The following is a 22,763-nucleotide window of genomic DNA, read 5'->3' as shown; positions in this document are numbered from 1 at the left end:
TATACATGACTTGTAGAAGTGTAAAAACTAGCCTTCAAGAACGGGTAAACAAACTGTGTACATCCATATCACAGAATACCATACAGACATGAGAAAGAAGAAGCTGCTGATCCATCTGCAACATGATTGGATCTCAAAAGCATGTTGAGCAACAGGGAATGTACTGTAGGATTCTGCTCATAGGAAACGCCAAGGACAGGGGCACCTGGCTGGCTCAGTCGGTAGAGCATGTGACTCTCGATCTCAGGGTCATGAGTTCAAGCCCCAGGGGCTTACTTAAAAAAAGAAAAGAAAAGAAAAGAAAAGAAATGCCAAGGACAGGGGCGCCTGGGTGGCTCAGGGCGCCTGGGTGGCTCAGTCGTTAAGCGTCTGCCTTCGGCTCAGGTCATGATCCCAGGGTCCTAGATCGAGCCCCATATCGGGCTCTCTGCTCCGCAGGAAGCCTGCTTCTCCCTCTCCCACTCCCCCTGCTTGTGTTCCCTCTCTCGCTGTGTCTCTCTCTGTCAAATAAATAAAATCTTAAAAAAAAAAGAAAGAAAGAAAAGAAATGCCAAGGACAAAGTTAATTTACAGTGTTAGAAATCAGAACAGTGGCTAGTTATCTCTGAGGATGAGAACCAACCAAAGGGGTACATGGAAATCTATAACGCTGAAGCTACTCTGTTTTGATTGGAGTATAGGGTACATGGGTTTATGCATTTGCTGGAAGTCACCAAATGGTACACTCTAGATATGTACCTTTCTCAGTACGGAAATTTTCCCTCAAGACAAAACAAAACCTATTCTTATAAATAGACTGTCCAACTTCTTAGTATCAATCAATTCAGAATGAAATATCAATTTGCTTTAGCTCCAGGTCAGAGACTATTTTGGAATCCTGGGTCTCAATCATTTTAGAATATCTACCTAAGTTTCTTTCAGCTTCTTTAGGTTGTTTTGATAGGAGGAAACAGTTTGGCCCTGTTTGTCATAGTATAAAAAAAAAAAATGATTAAAAAAATGTGGTTCTTGGGGTGCCTGAGTGGCTCAGTCAGTTAAGCATCTGCCTTCAGCTCAGGTCATGATCCCAGCGTCCTAGGATCGAGTCCCACATTGGGTTCCCTGCTCAGCGGGGAGCCTGCTTCTCCCTCTCCCACTCCCTCTGCTTGTACTCTCTCTCTCTCTCTCAAATAAATAAAATCATTAAAAAAAATGTGGTTCTGTTCAGAGACAGACTCCTTTTGGTTTGGTTTTGTTTTGTTTTGCTTTGCTTTGTTTGCAAAGTAGAGTTGGCCTTACATCCTTGCTCCTGGGGAGTATTTTCAGGCAAGTAATACATGATGTCAAATATATACCAATCACTGCAGACTTCTAACCATCACAGCTAAGTATAAAAACCTAAAGGAAGGGATCATCTCAAAAGTGTCCCATCAGTTTGGGCCAAAGAGATGAAGCTGCATTTGCCAACAGTAATGACATTTTATTCTTGCCTGGCCCACTGTGATCCCAAACTCTTCCATTGGTCCCTCCCCCGCCCCCACCACACCCACAAGAGGTAAATACTTTGCCCCCAGGAGCCTGCTCTATAGACTGACAAAGAGAAGCTCAGGGGAGTTGGGGGCTGGTGGGAGTCAGCGCCGAACAGGGTTCTGGGATTGGTACATTGTTCTAGTCCAGGAGGAGGCTGCTGAGTGGAGGTAAAATAAGTTTTCCACCTAGAAATGGACCCTGAAGGAAGGTGCACAGTCTACTATCCTCCACCTGCACAACACACACTGCGAGTTCCCGATCACCTTCTCAGCTTACAGTACGTTACAAAGAACACTGTTCTCTCTGAACAGCTTCACCTACAAGATGAACCACCTCAGGCACTCAGGGGCAGGTTGTTGGGCAGTACGTGGGGCTGGACTGGCATGCTTTTTGAGGGTGACATCCTTCTATCCTTTCAACTCCCTTCAGGGTAGTTTTTCTGTGGGCAGGCAGGCCGGGCGTGGAGGAATATCTGTCTGAGGAGTCACACAGGGCCAGCCAGGCGGGAAGCTTTCTTGCCCTGGGTGCCAGAAACTCTGCTGCTCCAAAGCCCGGCAGCTCCTCCTCGATGAGGCCCCCTCAGCAGGGAAACGAGTGCAAGGTGCCCCCAGTTTGGGAGAGCAGGGCGAGGACAGGAAGGGACGCCAGTCTCACTCCAAACCTACGAGCAGCTCAAGAGTCGCTCAGCCTTCCAGGGGAGGGAAGAGGCAGGATGCACGATGGGGAAGAAGTAAAGCTGTCTCCGCCGGAAGTTCAAAGCTCTTCTGTGAATCTGATGAGGATTAGGTAAACGTAGGGTGTCGTCGATGTGTTCAGAGCATTTAGCTCTTGCCTGAGCAGGGAATGTTCCAAAGGCAAAGGGAGATGATCCACAAATAAGAGGAACCAGCCATGCTCTAACTACCTCCGCTGTTTCCCTCCATGGTGCAAGCCACCAGCTCAGGAGGTGATGCCACGGTGATGGGCATGCAGGCTTCCGAGTCAGCCAGGCCTGAGCCTAAACCCCACCTTGCCACTTGCTGGCTGCATGAACTTGGGCACTTTCTGGACCTCTCTGTGCCTCAGTTTCATCATCCGTAAAACGGGAGTAATTTCAGGTTTATTGTAAGAGCTAAGTGCCTACAAATCACTTAGTAAAGTGCATGACACATAAAAAGGGCTCCATGAATGTTATGCCTTTACTAAGTAGATTCTTTAGTAAGTAGCTACCAGAGCATAGGCGATTAATTTAACTAAGTGATTTAATTAACTAGAGGCAAAACAGCTCTTCTTGAATTACTAACCCTGGAACCCACCTCCCTAGCTTTGCTGGATTGCAGCCATGCCCATAATAATTTGGCAGGGAGGGATATTGCAGAATCATAAAGGGACCTTCTCAGTCGACAGTGTGTTTAGACGCCTACAGCTGAGATATGGAGAGGGGAGAAAGGGTACAATTGTCTGAAATTACTCAGAGGTAATTTAGAGGTCTGCAGGTTAGGGATTACATTTCAGCCACAGACCCCCAGCGAGAGGATTAAATCCAGTAGGAGGAAATTGCAGGGAACAGACTTCTTCCAGGGTGAGGAAGGACTTTTTGTATCTCAGAGCTTCCCCCACCCAAAAAATGGGCTATTTCTGGAATGAGCTCCCCATCAATAGGTAGGCACCCCTAGGGTGGATGAGCCCCATGGCATGAGCCCTTGAGTCCTACGTCAGTGTAGCCTTTTACAGGTTCATAGGCACATTTGAGCTATCAAGGGATTTTGTTATCCTTATTTCTTTTTTATAGATGAAGAAACTGAGGCTTAGACAGCATTTATCCCTTGCCCAGTGGCCCATAGAGGGGAGGTGGCACCACCGGGTGGGACCTCTGAGGCTTTAGCTCCAGCTTTAGCACTCAGGTCACTCAGCCAAACCTCAGCGATGATGGGTATCCACCAATTCCGACGCATCATCGAAGGGACTTGAGAACTTTTTAAAAACCAGATTCCTGGGGCGTCTGGGTGGCTCAGTGGGTTAGGTGTCCAACTCTTGATTTCAGCTTTGGTTATGATCTCAGGATCATGAGATGGAGCCCCGCATCTGGCTCCGAGCTCATGGGGAGTCTGCTTCTCTCCCTCTCCCTCTGCCCCTCCCCCCACTCGTGCTCTCTCTTGCTCTCTCTCTCTCTCTCTCTCTCTCTCAAATAAATAAATAAATACATACATCTTATAAAAAAATCCTGAGCATCATCTCAGGTCTACTGGATCCAGATCTTCAGAGATAATTTTTATTTTTTAATTTTTCCCTAATTGGAATGATAAACACTCAACTCTGGATGAGGTTACCTTTGGGTTGAGGGAGAAGGAGAGCCAATTAGGAGTCATCACCCAGGGACTTCAGCTGTACTGGGCAAGTTTGGTTTTTTAAGCTAGGTGAAATGTACAATGATACGGTTACATTGTCTTGTGTGAACTAAGCTACCACAAAAAGTTTAATGCTCCCCCATGACCCCATAAGCAGCCAGGCATGGAATCCACTAGATGGTCCCTGGGGCCCTTTACAACTCTAAAATTATCTGACCTAAATCAGCTGGAATTTGGGACAATTTCTGCAGGTCCATGGAGATCTCTTGTCAGTAACTAGGCCCAGTTCCCACTAGGTCTACTAGTCACCGTTGTTCCTGGAACACCCACCAACCACTTCCCTGGACAGAGTCAAAGGTTTCGCTGGGGCTCCCCCCATGCCAGTCATTCAACCAGTCCTGATGAAGCCAGCCACTCTGAGGATTTCCAGGGTCCTCGGTCCCCTGGCTGCCGGAGCTCTCTAGTTTGGCCAAGTGTGAAGAAGAGAAGCTGCCGGGAGCAGGAGACTCAGTGTGAGCATGCTACCAACCTGTGCTTAGGCAGTTCTGTTTTAATCAGCTGTTATCACATTTGATTAAATCGATGGCTGGTTTCACAGCACAGACTAGCAGGGAGCTGTTCCCATGGGCTTAAAGCTCCCTGGCTTTAAGCTGGGTAGGAGTTGCTTACGCCTAGGGAGGCACAGACAAAGCACAGAGCAAAGCCCAGGCACGGCTCCATCCTGAGTAATGATGAGGCAGGACTGGCCAGGCCGCCAAGGACTCACCAACCCCACGTTCAGCCTGACCTGACTACTGTTTACAAGCAGAGAAGCCAGGAGATTGGGGTAGAAATGAGAGAGCACATAATCCACATGTGGGGAAATCCACCCACAGTCCTCCACGCTTTACGAGGTACCTCAAGAATCATGGTATGTTCTTGTCGTTGCTGATGCCAGTCGTCTCCCGAGTGGAAGTGAATGGGCCCCAGGGTTCACAAGATAATCTGGGAATGTCAAGGTTTCGACATATTAGACCTTCTATGGCTATTTTTTCATCTAAATTTAAATTTTCTTTTTTTTCTATTTTCTTTGTATTTTATAATATACTGATTTTATTACACAATAGTCCTATTAACACACAATGTTACTGAGTTTCTTATTCCATACCAGGCAATCTTCTTCTTTTTTTTTTTAAGATTTATTTACTTATTTGCGAGAGAGAGAGTGAAAGAGAGAGAGCACATGCACGGAAGGGCAGAGGGAGTGGGAGAGAAGCAGACTCCCCACTGAGCACCAAGCTGATGCGATGTGGGGCTCCATCTCCCAACCCTGAGATCATGACCTGAGCCAAAACCACAAGTTGGATGCTTGGGGCACCTGGGTGACTCAGTCAGGTAAACATCTGCCTTCGGTTCAGGTCATGATCCCAGGGTCCTGGGATTGCGACCCACATGGGGGTCCCTGGCAGAGAGCCTGCTTCTCCCTCTCCTATTCCCCCTGCTTGTGCTCTCTCTCTCTCTCTCAAATAAAATAAAATAAAATAAAATAAAATAAAATAAAATAGAGTTGGATGCTTAACCGACTGAGCCACCTAGGCCCCCAATGCCAGGCAATATTCTAAAATCTTACACACATCATTTCATTTAACCTAGACAACAACCCTATGAGGTAGTATTATTATTTATACTTTTCAGGCACAGACAAGTCAAGTGAACCTTCCAATATCACCCAGCTTACATGTGGGAGAGCTGGGATTTGAACCCCACAGTCTGGCTACAGAGTTTATATTTATCACTACCAGCTTATTCTGCTCTCATATACAAATATAATTTTAAACAAACATACAGTGGGGTTGCGTGCTCAAGTTTTTGTTTTGTTTCTAACTAAAGGTGTTCAATTTAAAAAAATAAAAAATAAGAATAAATAAAATAAAACTCACCTTTGAGGAAAGTTGGCAAGCTCAGATAACAAAGTAAACTGCTTCTGTGTGAGCCCCTGGGCACGGAGGCTAACTGTCAGCCCCTTCCAAGCCTTGGGTGCCCCTGCGAGCTCAGAGGCCAGACCTGTGGCTTCCAAGACCAGTCACAGGCACGCCTTCACAATTTTTGCTTTGTTTCCGAGCACTTTTGGCTAGCTCATATTTTTCTTTAAATCATTTTTTAAAACTTAAAAAATGAATTTTTGAAATAAACACCGTATCACTGCTGCAAAGCATTCCCTGCAGAGACGCCACCATCTCATTGTAAAGTATTATAGAAGTTCTACCCCTAAAGGTCTTGTTTTTATAAAGACAGTAATAGCTAATATTTTATAGTGTCAGGTGCTTTATAGTGCCACGTACTATAGTTCCAACGTTCTAGCTGTTGGAAATGTACTGAGCGTACAACAGCCCTACCAGGCAGGGACTCATGTTATGCCCATTTTACAAATGAGGGACAGGGATTTCCAGCCACGTGTGCAAGCTGACGCAAGGACTGAGGCAGAGGTAGGGTTTGAACACAGGCAGCCTGGTGGTAAGATCAGTGTAGCCGCCCGCTCCATCCACAGTGATGGCGTCTAGAGTGCTTGGCATATCAAGGGCGAGGGCTGGCAGAGAGCACCCTCCTACCCTCAGCTTAGTGAGGAAGCATCTGGAAACCTGAAACTTGGCCTCCATGGACTGGCCTAAGCCTCTCTGGTCAAGTTAGGGAAGGCACTGCTCTCTCTTCCTCCAGCAGCGTGGCCAAAAGGGGGCCTAGACGCCCCTCTAACACCAGGACCAGCCTGGTGCCATAAGAACTGCCAATAAGAATGCTGACCTGGGCCAGTTTAGAAGGGGTCCTCCCAAGATGGCGGCCTTCAGCCAGCAAGACCCAGGTGGTAAGAGGCAGTGGCTGGAACCACTGGAGGTAGAAACTGAGGCTGGGTGGGGAGCAGCAAGGCGCAGAAGAAGCACTTCTGTCACCCCAAGTTGTTGGGGGGCAGGCCTTGCACAGGAATTCTGGAGAACCCACAGAAGTGCCCACGAAAGAAAGCCAGCTTCAAAAATCTCCCATGTCTGGAGAGCACAGGGTCAGATTATTCCAGCACCAGCCGAGTAAGACCTCTCCACCCCTTAGCTCTCTTCCCTCACAGAGGCAAGGCTTACAGGGAGAGAAGCTGGCCACCACAACCACCTCCTTGGCCGGAGGCATGAAGACAGGGAGAAATGCCATGCCTGTGTCCTCATTCACAGGACAGGGGAAGGAAAATCCTAGAAGACATTTTTAAAGGGACTTTCATGATTACATCCAAAGAGTCCTGCCTGTTCCATTTCTAAGAATCTTTTCTGAGCTGTATCCTTTGGGGTTGGGGGGAAGGAGCTTGGAAATCCATCCATGTGACCAGGCTCATGGGAACTGCAGTATTTCCCAGTAAACTGAACGTGTGTCTTCGTCTCCTAGTCCCTCTATGTTATGCTATTCCCGATGTGGGCACACGCAGGACCACACGACAGATGGACTAAGAAGGTGCCCCAGAAACAATCAGTATATTAGAGATGTATTACCCAAGCTGAATTTCTTTCTTAATTTTTGGATTAAGTATAAATAGAATATCTAATATTTCCTTCCTGGTTCCCAATGTAACATCTGTGAACTTCATTTTGAAAATTCAGTGGGGAACTATTACAGGTTTTAAAGCAAGAGAGAAATGTGATAAAATCTGTGCTTTAGGAAGTTGAACTTGACCTTGTTGTGGCAGGAGACTAGGAGTAAGAAGGCACAGGAGGCTTTACTCGAGAGAGAAAGGGATCGTGGCTGAGAGGAACAGGGCTTGCTAAATCCCCAATTCAGCTCTTGGTGGGGGGTATGCTTATTAGCAAGCAGTCAGCCTTTCTAAATATGATGACTGCCCCTCTCACAACAACCTAGGACAGCCCACATCTATCAGTCAGAAAAGAAGTGAGCCAAAGCAGGGAGGGGACTCAAGAAGGAAACGGAAGAGCAGGTCAAGCCAGTCAGGCAGAGCCCTGGATTATCCCACCCGCGGTACCATCAGATGAGTTCCAGAGGGCTCACCCTAACTCTGCTCTTCCTGTCAGGAGTAAATGCAAAAGGGGAAGAGGGTGGGCGTGCATGGCAGGACCAAAGGGAGGCAACCACGCCCAGCTCCCCCTAGTTCACCCCCTGAGCCAAGGGCTGATAATAAGGGCACCCCAGGAAACTCAAAAGCCAAAGAAGAAAGTTGTATTTGTCCCCCAAGAGCTCATGAGAAGGCATGTCATGGAATCATGGCCCATTGTCCATCCTCACCTCAGGACCCTCTCCACTACCAGAAGCACGCTACCCAGACAAGATACCCAAAAGCAAACAAATCAAAACCACCAAGAATAAGTCAAGTGACTCTAAGGGGTGAGAAATCATGCTAGCTCCTGAGGATAGAAGTGGCAGAGGAGGCCAGAGTCAGGCTAGGTCTGGGTTCAAATCCCAACTTATTTCTGAGCCGTGAGGTTTAAGCAAAATACTTAAAATGTCACATCCTCAATTTCTTCATCTGTCAAATGGGTAGGTCACTTCTACTTCAGAGACTCAATTTGAAGGTTACATGAGATGACATAAATGAAAGTGTCCCCCACAAGGTCTCACACACAGTAGATTCCCAAGGTTGTAAGTATTATCCAGTATCCATAATACATCAAGTATTTTCTCTTCATCTGACACTTGTCTTCACATTTTGCTTGTTTATTTATTCATCATGCAAAATTTTTAAATGTTTGTATACTCAAAGCTCTGTCAATTTTTTCCGCTGCGGTTTTGGGGTTTTATGTCTTGCTTTAAAACATGCTTCCCAAAAAACAAACAAACGAAGAAACCAACAACAACAACAAAAAATGCTTCCCAAATCCATATATCCTTATTATGAAATTATTCTTCTATGTTTTCTTCAAGTACTTTTTAGATTGTGTGTGTGTGTGTGTGTGTGTGTGTATTTGTTTTTGGGATGTGTTATAAAATAGTGATCTGACTTTATTTTTTCCATATAGAGTGCCAATTATCCCAATATCATTAGTCAAATAGCTCATCCATTTCCCCCGGACCTCAATTACACTTTATTTATATAGAGAGATCTCCATTCATGTCTAAATGCATTGCTGGATTCTCCATTCATGTCCAATGATCTATTTTATCATCCCTGTAAAAATACCACAATATTATAATTACAATAACTTTGAAGAAGCTTTTGATATATCTAGAATAAGTTCTCCATCCCTTATTATTCTTCTTTTCCTTTTATTCACTAGAATTCTTCTGCATGTTCTCTTCTTGATGAATTTTAGAATCTATTGAGTTCCATGAAAAATTGCATCGGCTTTTTTATTGAGATGACAGTGAGTTTATATATTATTTATAGAAAACTGGTTCATTTACAACATGGAATATCCTCATCCTGGAGCATAAGATGTCTATTTATTAAAAAGTCCTTTTGTGTCCTTGTACATTCTTCAGATTCATTCCTTGGCTTTTTGTTTTGGTTTGGTTTGGATATTTTTATGCATGAGATTTTTTCATGGCATTTTATGATTGCTTATTGGTGGTATATGGAAAAATCTATTAATATTTTAACACTGATGTTATATCTAGCACTCATATTAAACTCATTAGTTTTAATAGACTTTTTAAATTTTATTACCTTGGATTCTCAGCAAGTAATCATATCATTTGTAAATAATGGCAGTTTTGTCTCTTCTGTTGAAATGTTTACATTTTTTTTCTGAGAAACTATCTTCCTCTGGCTGGATTTTAGAATGTTGAACAGATGTGGTACTAGTGGGCATTCTTTTTCTTTTTTTTTTTTTAAGATTTTATTTATTTATTTGACACACAGAGAGAGAGAGAGAAAGCGAGAGAGCATAAGCAGGGGGAGTGGCAGAGGGAGAGGGAAAAGCAGACTCCCCCACTGAGCAGGGAGCCTGATCCTAGGACCCGGGACCTGAGCCAAAGGCAGACATTTAAACGACTGAGCCACCCAGGCGCCCCAACTGGTGGGCATTCTTATCTTATTCCTGACTTTAACAGGAATGCTTGCAGTTTTTCACTATTAATGTGATGTTTGATATAGACTTTTAGAAGATATCCTTTATAAAGTTAAGGTAAATTTTTTCATTTCCAAACTTGCTAAGACTTTTAATCAGGTATTGGTCTTAAATTTAAAACCCTTTTAGTCAGCTTCATTGAAGTATAATTGACATGCAGGAATTGTATCTACTTAAGATATAAATATGTATATTTATAATATATATAATTTTACAATATATATAAAATATATTTTTTATAGTGAAATGATCACCACAGTCAAGCTTATTCACATATCCATCACCTCACATAGGTAGCCATTTTCTCTCTCTGTGTGTTGAGAACACTTAGGTTCTACCCTCTCAGAAAACTTGAGTAACATACTATGACAGTAATACAATATTGTTAACTGTGGTAACCATGCTGTACATTAGGTCTCCAGCGTTCATCCATCTTGTATAACTGAAACTCTATACCTTAGATGTTAAATACTTTTCAACATTTATTCAGATGATCATGAATTTTTTCTCCATAAATGTATTCCTGGAAAGGATTTCTTAATACATTTCCTGATGTTGAACCATCCTTGAAGATTTGGAATCAACTCTACTGGCTTTTTACTGATTGAATTTGTTAGTGTGATGTTTAGGATATTTGCATCTTGGCTCATCAATATATTGGTCCATAGTTTCTCTGTCCTTTTTTCTTTTATGCTATCATCATCTCATTTCATTACATTATCAAGTAATACTAGCCAAGTCAAGTGAGTTGGGAAGTTGCCCATCATTCTCTGTGTTCTGGAATAATTTACATAATGTTTGGAATAGCTTACAGGTTTTATATAACTTGATTCTAAAATACTCTAGACCTAGTATCTTTTTCTCAGGCTGAAGGGAGAAGGGTGGGGATGAGATAAATTTTCCAATATTTAAATTTCTTCTAGGATTATTCAACTATTCAGGTTTTCCATTTTTTCACAAGTCAATTTTTTTAACCTTCCTGGAAAATCACCTATTTCCTCTTTAAAAAAAAAAAAAAAACAGGTTTGTGGAAATAATATTCATATACCATATAATTCACACATTTCATGTGTAGCATTTAGTGGTTTTTGAATATTCACAGAGTTGTGAAACCATTGCCACAATCCATTTTAGAACATTTCCCTCATCCCAAAAAGAAATCCGTACCCACTAGTAGTCACTTTCCATTTCCCCTCCACTTCCCCCACCGCCAGCCCTAGGCAGCCACTAATCTACTACAAAAATATATCATCTGCAAATAGAAATCATTTGACTTCTTCCTTTTCAATCCAGATGCCTTTTATTTCATCTTCTTTCCTAACTGCCCTGGCCTGAACCTCCTGTGCCATGTTGAATAGAAGTAGCAAGAGAGGACATCTTTGTCTTGTTTCTGATCTTTGGGGGAGAGCATTCAGTCTTTCACCATTAAGCGTATCAGTTATGGGTCTTTCATAGCTGCTCTTTATCAGGTGGAGGAAGTTCCCTTCTATTCCTAGTTTTGTGAGTGTTTTTATCATGCAAGGGTGTTGGATTTTGCCAAAAATTTTTTCCGCATCTATTGAGATGATCATGTGATTTTTTTTTCTTTCATTCTACTAATAGTATATTACATTGATTGCTTGTCACGTGTTGAGCTAGCATTGCATTCCTGGAATAAATCCCAGTTGGTCATGGGGTATCAACCTTTTTGTATGTTGCTGGAATTCAGTTTGCTAGTATGCTGTTGAGAATTTTTATATCTGTGTCCATAAGAGATATTGGTCTATAGTTGTCTTCTTTTGTGATGTCTTTGTCTGTTTTTGGTATTGGGATAATGCTGGCCTCAGAATGAGTTGAGAAGTTCCCTTCCACTTATTTTTTTTTTTTTTTTGGAAGAGTTTGTGAAGAATTGGTATTAATTATTCTTGATATATCTGGTAGAGTTCATTAGTGAAACTACATGAACCTGGGCTTTTGTTTTGGGACGTTTTTACATTACTAATTCAGTATATTTACTTGTTATAGGTGTATTCAGATTTTCTACTCTTGAGTCAGTTGCAGTAGTTTGTGTCTTCTAAGAATTTATTCATTTCACCTAAATTATCTGCTGTGTTGACATACAGTTTTCACCAATTCCTCTTGATTTTCATTTGTTAGGATTGAGTTTTTCAAAGTGACTCTCAGTTTTCAAACTATTTTTTAAAATTTTAAAATCCTTTCCATTGAAAAGATTTGTATCCTTTAATTCATTTTTATATCTGGAACCATTCCACCCTCTTTTATGTGTTGCAATTTTTTATGTTTTCTTATTGTTTCTTTTCTTTTTCTATTTATATTTTTCCTTTGGTCTGGTTGGATCAGTTTTATGTCTACACCCCCCGCCTCCCCGCTGCATGCTTCTGGTTAGGAACTTACAAATCCTATATCTACCCTGTTAATGGCTACGCTTACTTTTTTTTTTTTTTAAGATTTTATTTATTTATTTGACAGAGAGAGACACAGCGAGAGAGGGAACACAGGCAGGGGGAGAGGGAGAAGCAGGCCTCCTGCAGAGCAGGCAGCCCGATGCGGGGCTCGATCCCAGGACCCCAGGTTCATGACCTGAGCCGAAGGCAGACACTTAACGACTGAGCCACCCAGGCACCCCACCCTTAGATTTTTAATACCCAATTTTCCATAACTACCTAAAAATGAGCATTATCTCTCACTTTGAATAGGATAGCAAACTTCACAGTTTCACGCCCCCTCTCACCTCTGCTCACATTGTAGTCATTTCCCATCAGATCTAGATTGTTACTTCTTCCTCTTCTTTTTTTTTTTTTTTTTACATTATGCCTCTCATTTAGATTTAACACTAACTTTACACATTTCTTGGCTTTGCACTGGTCCTCATAACCTTCATCTTCTTGTTTCCTGTATTTATTTTTTATGTTACTGGAATATAGCCCCAAGTAGTCTTTTCCCAGAGACTCTGAGGATGCCAAGTTTTCTGTCCTTACATGTCCCAAAATATCTACTTTGCCTTTCTAAATGAACTGAGTTCAACACTACCGGTTCTCCCAGAAGACATCTGCTACCTTCTGAAGCTGTCTGGGCAGGAGGCTAAGAAGACAAATAGAAAGCCTCAGGAAGTAAAAGCAGGGTTTGGCAATCTCACAGTGGTGCCAGGGCAAGTAGAAGATTCAAGACCTACTAAAGGGGCACCAGGGTGGCTCAGTCGTTGGGCGTCTGCCTTCTGCTCAGATCATGATCCCGAGGTCCTGGAATTGAGCCCCGCATCAGGCTCCCTGCTTCACAGGAAGCCTGCTTCTCCCTCCCCCACTCCCCCTGCTTGTGTTCCCTCTCTCACTGTCTCTCTCTGTCAAATAAATAAAATCTTAAAAAAAAAAAAAAGACCTACTAAAAGAGAGGATCCCTGCTCAATCCCCCAGATTCACAGCTGGGATCCCTGCAGAGATCTATCCTAACAGTGGAAAGAAATAGAGCTATTTCTTAGAAGCTTGTCAAAACTGCGACCTAGCCTAAAGTCGGCCCAATCTCTGACCGTCTTAAGATGATCAACGCCCACTCCCCCTGACCAGCTAACAAAAGGATTACTCCCTCTGGAGGAAGACAACATCCTTTGTAGTCTCAACATTTTGTCATACAGTATGTTCGTTGTTCATTCAAAAATTACCAGACACGCTAAGAGACAAGGGCAAAAACTAAGAGGAGAAAAAAAGTAGAAATAGACCTACAAATGAATGTTTTCTTTTTAAATAGCAAAAAGCAATGGATAAAACAGACGAAGAATGTTTCACCAGATAATCACAATCTACAAAAAAAGAATCAAATCAAAACACAAGGACTGAAAAATAACGGTAAGTGGACATTTAAAATTTGCTAGGTAAGTTTAAGAGCAGATTTAGACCCAGAAAGGATAGATCAGTGAATTTAAAGAAAATAGAAAATATCTAGACTAAAGACAAAGAGAAAAAAGAATGAAAAATACAGAAAAGCGTGTAAAAGACAAATGACACACGGTGAAAAAGAGCATTTATGTAATTGGAGACTGAAAGAGAGAAAAGGGCAGAAGCAATATCTTAAAAGATAACAGGCAAGAATTTTCTGATGAAGCTGATGAAATATATTATAACTCAGATTCAAGAAGGTCACCAAATCCAATCATGATGAAAACAAAGAAAACCACACTGAGGCATATCATAGTCAAACTGCTGAAAGAGAGAAAGAGAAAAGCTTGAAAGTAAAGAGGACCTTCAATGGAACAACATTATGACTCAGAGGTGATTTATCAACAGAAACAATAAAACTCAGAGGACAAGGTGCAAAAAGAAAATTACTGTCCACCTAGAATGGTATGCGCCATGAAATTATTTTTCAAAACTAAACTAAAGTACCCTTCAAAGACAAGCAAAACCGAGACTTCTTAGCCGGCAGAACGGCGCTGAAAGACATCCTGAAGGATGTTCTTCTGCTAAAAGGAAAATTATTCCCAAGAGAAATACAGAAGTACAGAAAGGGAAGGAAAACTTAAAAAAGGGTAAATTTAAATGAATACTGACTTACAAAACAATAATAAAAATGCATACACCTTTGAGTCAGCCATCCTACTTCTAGAAATTTCTTCTAGGTTGTACATATGCTCCACTCCCAACCCAGATCCCTTGCCTGTTCTCTGTGCCCACCTCTATGTCAGGAGGGTGACGACTCTGGTCACCTAGGTCCCATGCCACCTGGCCTCTGTAGTTGGGTTTGGCTAATGGGGGGCACTGGCAAGACACTGCAGGGCAGGAAGAGAGTGATGGAACCACACCGTCCTTTGATGCTGTGTTTCTGGAAGTGTACAGCTCCTGCCTGCCCAGTAGCCCTTCCTTGGTGCTCCCACTCTCTGGAGGCTCCAAGGCCCCTTTTTTCCCCTTTGGGCCTGGGGGTGGTAAGAGCTTCCTGATGCTGTCAGTCCCTGGGTGCCTCAATATCCACTGATATTCCCTTTTTTTTTTTTTTAAGAATTTATTTATTTATTTGAGAGAGAGCGCACGCGCGCGCATGAGCAGGGAGAGGGGCAGAGGGAGAGGGAGAAGCAGACTCCCCGCTGAGCAGGGAACCCCGGGGCAGTGGGGGGGCTCCATCCCAGGACCCTGGGATCATGACCTGAACCAAAGGCAGACGCTTAACCGACTGAGCCACCCAGGCACCGCTCCACTGATATTCCCTTCACCCTGCCCACACCTCTGCCAGGAAGTCCCTTTCATAAGTCTCTTAGTGCGAGTCTTCTTAGTTGCAGTGCTGTTTCCTTCCAGAACCCTGACTGATGCAGATTCCAATTTCATTGATTTCATCGAAGTGCTGCTTGAAACAAAAACACTGGAAACAGCGAATATCCAGCTGGGAAACTGGATATATAAATGACGGTCCTCATACAATGGAATACCATTCCACACTTTAAAAGAATAAAGTAGCTTAATAGGAACTTCTGGGGAGTGTTCTTCAAGACTTACTAAGTGGGGAAAAAAAAAAGCAAGAAAAGAGTTTGTATCATAAATTCTCACTTATATAACAAAAAGTGTTTATGTATGTGTGCAAATATGAGTATCTCTGCAAGAATATACAAAAAGGCAGCATTATTAGTTGACTTTTTTTTGCACCCTTTGAATTTTTGTTTTACCATGTGGATGTATCCCTTTTTCAAAAATCCTTTCAAACATCTTGTAAAGAAGAACATTCTTTACTGGAGTCAAACCACCTTCAAATCACTTGTCGAATCAGCTTTCTCTCCCCTTCTCGCCTGGTTTCACTCTCTTGAAAATACACCATCAGCCAAACCAAACCTCTACTTCAGCCTCTCACTTGAGGGGTACCTCCAAAGCACTTGAATAAATCAAAGGAAGCAGAACACTCAGAGGATGCAGATTTCAACAACCTCTGCTGGATTTTTTCGTTCACTTCCCTCATTTTTCCTTTCTGAAGTATAATTGACATATAACGTGATGTTTGCTTCAGGTGTACAACATGTAACTTTCCTCTTTATTAGTGGAGATAAGACCTGGAGATTGATAAATGTTCTCAAGGGGACATTAGGACCGGAACTGACTGTTTACATTCCTCTACCTACCCAATCCTGCCCTTGAGGGAGTATCACTTAACCTGTCACCAGCTGCTTCTGGTTCGGGTAAGTTTCCTGTCACCTCTTAGCGTCAATGAATGTTGTTACACAGTAGATTAAGCTCCGTCCAAAACAGCCAAGGGGCTATCAAGCAGTTCCCCCGCCACCGCCCCATCGCAAATGGCATGAAGACTAAAGCTGATGGTTTCAGCGCTGTCGTTATCCATGAAAAAGAACCAGGGCGCTTCTGAGAGTGCGACATCTTTGTTTAAGGTGGACTGTGGACCTCACAGCTGATCACGGTTCCTTCCTTGCCGTGGCTTGTCAAGCAGCTCAGACAGGCATTGGCTTCCCGCTTTGAAAATGTTAGTGAGCCCGGGGACACCCGCATCTGCCTACTGATTCTCAGTGCTTCAGTAGCCTATTCAATTCTCTTTTTCCTCTAGGTCTGATTTATCTCTGTCTTCTTGAATCATTCTTTGTGTATATATTTCTAATGCCACGTCAAACGCTTTTTAGAATGAAGCACGTTTAATCCATACATGAAAATGGGCGCCGATTGACCATATTGCCCAGCTGATTCCCATAGTCAGTGGGAAAGACCGCAAGCTTGTTTTACTTACATATTTAAAATCAATAAATATGTGTTGAGCACCTACTGTATACCAGGCACTGGTCTGACCCCAAGTCTACAGTAAAGAATGAAACGAAAGCCCTGCCTTGTGGAACTTCCGTTATAGTGGGGGAAATGGACAATAAACACGAATATATATACTCATGTTTTCTGCCCTGGTCTTTCCTGGGTGAACACAATACACTTCAATAACTGGTCTTTGATTAGGCTTTGATTAGGTCAAAGTTCATAGTTTTCAGCTTAGCACTTAAGGTCCTATAAGGTCCGGCTCCAGCCTGCCTCCCTCTGAATGCACAGCTCCCCAAACATGCCCACCTCCCTGTCCCTGCTCATGCCTCTCCTCTGTCAGATTTCGGGATCCAATACAAGCCTCACCTCCTCCGGGCAGACTTCAGGTGTGCCCCAAGCAGAATTAATCTGGCTCTCTTTTGAAGTCCTAGAACCTTGTTCAGATAACTATTACAGCACTACAAATATCACCTAGTGGTCAGTCATGTAGATACATAAACATGCAATGTGTGTCTGTTATGTGTTTCTAGAAGGTCTTGCATGTAGCGGGCACTCAATAAATTGTGACTAAATTAATCATTAAAAATTAATAACTTTGCAACTCACATATATTGTCTCTTTTCATCCTCACATTAACCCTAGGAAATAGTAAAAGCAATAATGTTTCCTTTTGCTGGTTAAGGAAACTAAGATGCAGATAGGCTAAGGGATTCGTGGCTAATAAATGGAGCCCTGGTCTAGAAATCTGACTCTACTCTTTGGACCCCACAAGCTGGCTCCTCTTAAGCAAAAACAGTGCCGAGAGGCAGCAGCTACAAATCACAAAAGAATTCCAAACACTGCGCCAAATAACAACGTGAAGTTCAACGACACGTGGTTCAACTAGACTGGTCTTAAAACGAACCAACACACGAGCAAAGAAGCCTGCTGCCATGTACACACTGAAATCAGTTGTATGTTAGGAGCCTATACCCACGGGAAGTAAACCAGGATGAGAAAATTTCTTGGACCATCATGTCACAGGGACAGGATCAAAGACCTGTCGACTAGAGAAATATGCCGGACTCAGAGTAGGAAGCCCAACTGCCGTGGTTTGCCCGGGACTGCAGACTTTCAGGGTTAAAACCAAACCCTCCCGGGCAAACTGGGACAAGCTGGTCATCTACGAAGAAGACAGTTGTTTCTGGAAAAAAAATAAGGTTCATCTTGGAAAGTGTGCTTTAGAATTCCTCCCTAAAGATTGCCTTCCAAACCAGGAGATGATCCAGGCAAGAAAAATAGCCTTGTTACTTTTGTGACACCTTGTCTTTGAACAAAAATGGCATGACTTCAGTGAAATCGCAACGACCTTCATGTCTTTTCAAAACCTTTTCCCTTTAAAGGAAAAAATTTTCCACCAATAATGATATCTGAAAGAAGGTACCAAGAACCAGGAAGGCAATCCCCAAAAAGATGCTCCAGAGTGTTTGGAGTATCCCCAAGGATGTCAAAGTGGCCCTTCCAAATGGCTCAGTCAGTTGAATGCCTTACTCTGGATTATTTGTTTATTAAAGCAAACAAACAAAATGTTTCATTAACTTACAGCCGATCCTCATAAATATTTAGTAGATATGAAAAGACCTTTCAGTTACATTCAATTATTAAAGCAATAAGCAAAGATGGCATCCTGCCAGAGGCCTGGGGACTGCTGGTGTCCTGTGATTGCCAGCATTTTATTTTATTTTATTTTTTAAAATTTATATTATTTATTTGACAGAGAGAGACACAGCGAGAGCAGGAACACAAGCAGGGGGAGAGGGAGAAGCAGGCTTCCCGCCGAGCAGGGAGCTCAACTCGGGGCTCGAATCCAGAACCCTGGGATCACGACCTGAGCCAAAAGCAGACGCTTAATGACTGAGCCCCCCAGGCACCCCAAATGCCAGCATTTTAATATGCACAAGCGCCCATTTCCAGTTGAGAAAGATCAGAGCTCCTACCTGTGACATTGTTAAGAAGAGCTATGGCCAGATTCATTCATCATGACTGGTTTCTCTGACCACAGTCAAAATCAATGGGTTGTATGTCTTTACAAGTGAAGTAATCGATCTTGGTTAAAGCCATGAGTCACAGGTACGTGAATATGTTTGAGGCAGTTGCATGTCCATCGGCATGCTTGGCTTTCACAGGTCTTGCATTGCGAAGCAGGGACTCTTGGATTTGGGCAACACTTTCAGGTACTGAAACCTGTTATTAATGCCAGAGATCTGAAGTCAATGAATGACCGTGGCTTCCTAGAGCAGCCTTTGTTCATTCAAATGCTAATTTATCTCCCAGGATACTGGAGAAGTCCACGTTTGGTTTTGGGGTGTAAACTCTAGGCAGAGCCACAGCAAGCCAAAGAAATAAATAGAGGGAAGCTCCTCTGAGGAGCCTCCAAGTAGACAAGCCCCTGTGATTCACCTTCCAATTCTAAGATTACCTATTTATTGAGTGCTTGCTGTGTGCCAGGCACGAGTCTAAACAAGAGTTTAACATTTAGTGCATTATTTACTCTCTGTAACAACCCAACAAAGGGGATTGGCTTTTAGCCCCAGTTTTAGTAAGGAGAGAGCTGGAGGTCAGGCAACTCGCCCAAGGGAAATGAATTCAAGGCCACGCTCAGACTCTGCACGCAAAGGTCTGGCTCTCGGGGTATGCATCTGCTTTTCCCTTTTCAGAGACTGTAGTCAGTCCTTCACCTCTCGTCTCTGGAGTCTGGACCACCTTCTGCCCTGCGTTAATGGCTCCCCTAGCTTTCCCTTGGTACGTCTCCCTGCTGGTGTACCCAGGCACCTTCAACTCAACATGGCCCACAATGAACACATCCTCCTCTCCCCCAGACCTAAGGCTCCCTTTGTCCCAGGCATCTGGTGTCGTGCTGTATAATTCCCCATCACCCACCCTGAACCCTGCAGTGGTTGGCTGTCTTCTCTCCATTCCGAGTGATGCTCTGTCGCATGGACACTGCCTCAATTGTGACATCATTCTGATCCACCCTTCCTTCTCCCTGTACCCCTGCCCTCCTCAGCCGCCCTGATCCCTGCTCACAACAATGGCCTGCCAGCAATGGCCCCAGCCCCCCTGGGTCCTCACTCCACCTCAGCCTGTATGCCTTGGCCTGACTAATCTTTCCAAAAGGGGACTCTGCTGGGGGAGAGACCCAAAACCAGTCTTGTGGTTGACAAAGTACTCCAGCTCATGGGACCACAACAGCCAGTGAAAGCTTCTCCATCGAAGTCTGGTGTCAGATGAGATCCCAAACTCCTTCCTCGGCCAATAGTACACTGCCTTCTGCTCCAAAAAATTCCATGCGTTTCCACTGTGTACAGAATTAGAGAGAAGCTGGGTGCCTGGGTGGCTCAGTTGGTTAAGCGACTGCCTTCAGCTCAGGTCATGATCCTGGAGTCCCCGGATCGAGTCCCGCATCGGGCTCCCTGCTCAGCAGGGAGCCTGCTTCTCCCTCTGACCCTCTTCCCTCTCGTGCTCTCTATCTCTCATTCTCTCTCTCTCAAATAAATAAAATCTTAAAAAAAAAAAAAAAGAAAAAAACAGAATTAGAGAGAAGCTCACATTTCTCAGGCAAGCTCTTCCCATGGCTTGGTCCCAGCCAGCCATTTCCAGTGTCCCTTGCTTAACACCTTGTAGTGCAAGCAAGCCCAAGCCCCAGTGGTTGGGTTTTCTCTTTTTTTGTAATGCAAGTGCCTGATTTAAGTTTTGATTGCCAAGGCACCCACTTCAGAGATGGTCGGCCACAGGACGAGATAAAGAGCCAGGCCACCTCCCCACACTGACGCTCCTTTATTTTAGAGATTTTGGTTGATTTTGATAACAGACTATTTGGGCCACTTGATTTTGCTCTTGCCACACTTTAAACTCCTGCTCTTATGTTTTGTTTTGTTTTGTTTTTTTCAGATTTTATTTGTATATCTGGAAAGAGAGAGAGAGCACAAGCTGGGGTAGCAACAGGCAGAGGGAGAAACAGGCTCCCTGCTGAGCAAGGAGCCCAACGCGGGACTCAATTCCAGGACCCTGGGATCAGGACCTGAGCCAGAGGCAGACGCTTAACTGACTGAGCCACCTTGGCGCCCCTGCTCTTACATTTAAAATTCACCAATAAGGAGTGAGCCTGAGAAACCCTAGGTCCCCATGCTCAGCCCCAACAAAAGGAGAACTCCCCAACCTTAACCCTAACCACCATCTCTCACACCCCACTATGCTCACTCTCTCTCTCTCTCTCTCTTTCACACACACACACACACACACACACACACACACACCACCCAGAGACCTTGCTATACGGCCCCAGGTATGCTGTGTAATTTCCAGGTCCTGTAAGCAACAAACCTTAATTTTTTTTTAAAGTTTCCTGGTTTTTTAAAGTTTTATGGTTTTTGCTACAGGGTATCTTGCGATCATAAAGAGATCCTAAAGGACTGGTCCAAAAAAAAAAAACCCTGTTATTGATCGGCCAAGACTGGCACAGAACACACCCCTCACACATTTGAAGTAAAAAGATTGGAGAAAGGGAAGCGGTCAAACAGACATTAAGTAGAAAAACTATTATTTTATCCCAACACAAGGACATTCTGAGCCAAATTCAGTACCATTTTTTCTCCTAGTAAAGAAATATAGCTTACAGGCCATTCTCTCTGGCTCTTTAAGCAGGCTAAGAAAATGAATGTTTCATCTGTTTCTCTCATTCCCTTTGTTTTTCCTAGAAGGATTCCTTAATCAGGCCATTAATGAGTCATCCACCTCATTCTTAACTTCTGAGAAAATGCACAAAAGCTCTCCTACAGGGGCCCTGCAACCGAAGACTTCTGGCCTCCTACATTGTTAAACCAGGCACTTTGGAGCCCCAGAACTGATGTAAGGTCCCTCCAAGGTCAAGTGTGGGCTCCCGGCAAGTTAGGTGAACAAAGCCGTGAGCCTCAGGGCATAGATTCTCAGGCAAGCTTATCTTTTTTTTCCCTCATTATAGTGAAAGATTATTCATTAATGGTTTAAATGGGTGCAAATTCCTCTAAATCCCGCTTCCCCCCCCCCGCCCACCCACCCCCACCCCCCCGCATATAAATTCCAAATGTTTGGTAAGTGGGGGTATTACTGCCCTCCTTGCTCAGCCAAAGCCAGCTAGCTATTGCTCCTAAATCAGGCAGCATTGCCTTTCAGGTAATCTCCATTCTCCTCAGCCAGCACCACAAAATCACCTGCTTAGTAGCCCTTTCTAGACCTTTCGCTGGGCATCTGGCAACACTTTCTCCGGGCATGGTTTTTGTTGTTATTGATAATAATAGCAGCCACAGATCTCATTTAATTCCATAACAATTTGAGGATGCTGTTCTATTTCCATTTACAGAGAAAATGGAGGTGCAGAGATGAGAGGCAGCCTGCCCCAAATTCGACAGCAGCTCAGTGTTAGTCCAGCTCCAAACCCTTTCAGCCCTGAGTGCCCTCTTTGAAGAGGTGCTTTCTTTTTAACCCCAAAGACTTTAAGAGGAAGTGCCTCCTATTCACATGATGGAATATCTTGTTTATCCCAACACCCAGGACATAGTTTGCTAAATGATAAATTAGAGTTCCCCATGATTGTGTCTGAAATATCTTAAATTCTGCCTGATTCAGAATGCATACTTGGAGTCTTGACTTCAACAATGTGGCAAATGCTTGAGTTGATGTCAAATACCTGCTCTGGACTGAATTGTGTCTCCCTACAATTCCTGTGTTGAAGCCCTAACCCCCAGTGTGGCTATATTTGGAGTAAGGGAGGAATTAAGGCTAAATGAGGTTATAAGGGTGGGACCCTGATCAGATAGGATTAGTGCCCTCATAAGAAGAGACATCAGAGTGCTCCAATCCCTCCTCTTCCCCTTAACTGTGTGGCTTGAGCAGGTCAGTTCACCTTTCTGAGTCTCAGATTTTTTCACCTTTCAGAAGAGGGTGAAAATGTCCATGTCGTACAGATGGGGGTAGTTCAGGTGATGGGTACAAATAGTGATTAATCTATAAATGCTAGTGGCCTGGAACTCAATGGTGTGAGCATACTGGGTAGCCTCAGAGGATGTGAGCATTTCCAGGTCCCTTTCTAAAAGCAAAAAGGTAGCAGTGCCTGGGTGGTTCAGTCGGTTGAGCGTCTGACTCTTTGTTTCAAC

The 22,763-nt window shown here is 43.6% G+C and overlaps 1 long non-coding RNA gene across 2 annotated transcripts; it reads right to left on the bottom strand.

Moving 5' to 3' along the window:
* Positions 1-4,706: 4,706 nt before the first annotated feature.
* On the bottom strand, positions 4,707-19,503 carry LOC113925904. 2 transcript variants are annotated; one of them, XR_003521087.1, is made up of 3 exons: positions 19,454-19,503; positions 18,570-18,816; positions 4,707-4,820 (listed from the first exon to the last, which is right to left on the bottom strand). It is a non-coding gene; the product is annotated as an uncharacterized LOC113925904 (long non-coding RNA). The 2 variants fall into 2 exon arrangements; XR_003521086.1 differs by having other exon boundaries at positions 19,311-19,481.
* Positions 19,504-22,763: the final 3,260 nt, after the last annotated feature.

The sequence above is a fragment of the Zalophus californianus genome, chromosome 2 (genome assembly GCF_009762305.2).
Source record: "Zalophus californianus isolate mZalCal1 chromosome 2, mZalCal1.pri.v2, whole genome shotgun sequence".
Classification (NCBI taxonomy): domain Eukaryota; kingdom Metazoa; phylum Chordata; class Mammalia; order Carnivora; family Otariidae; genus Zalophus; species Zalophus californianus.
This window is presented reverse-complemented; position numbering and strand designations above follow the sequence as displayed.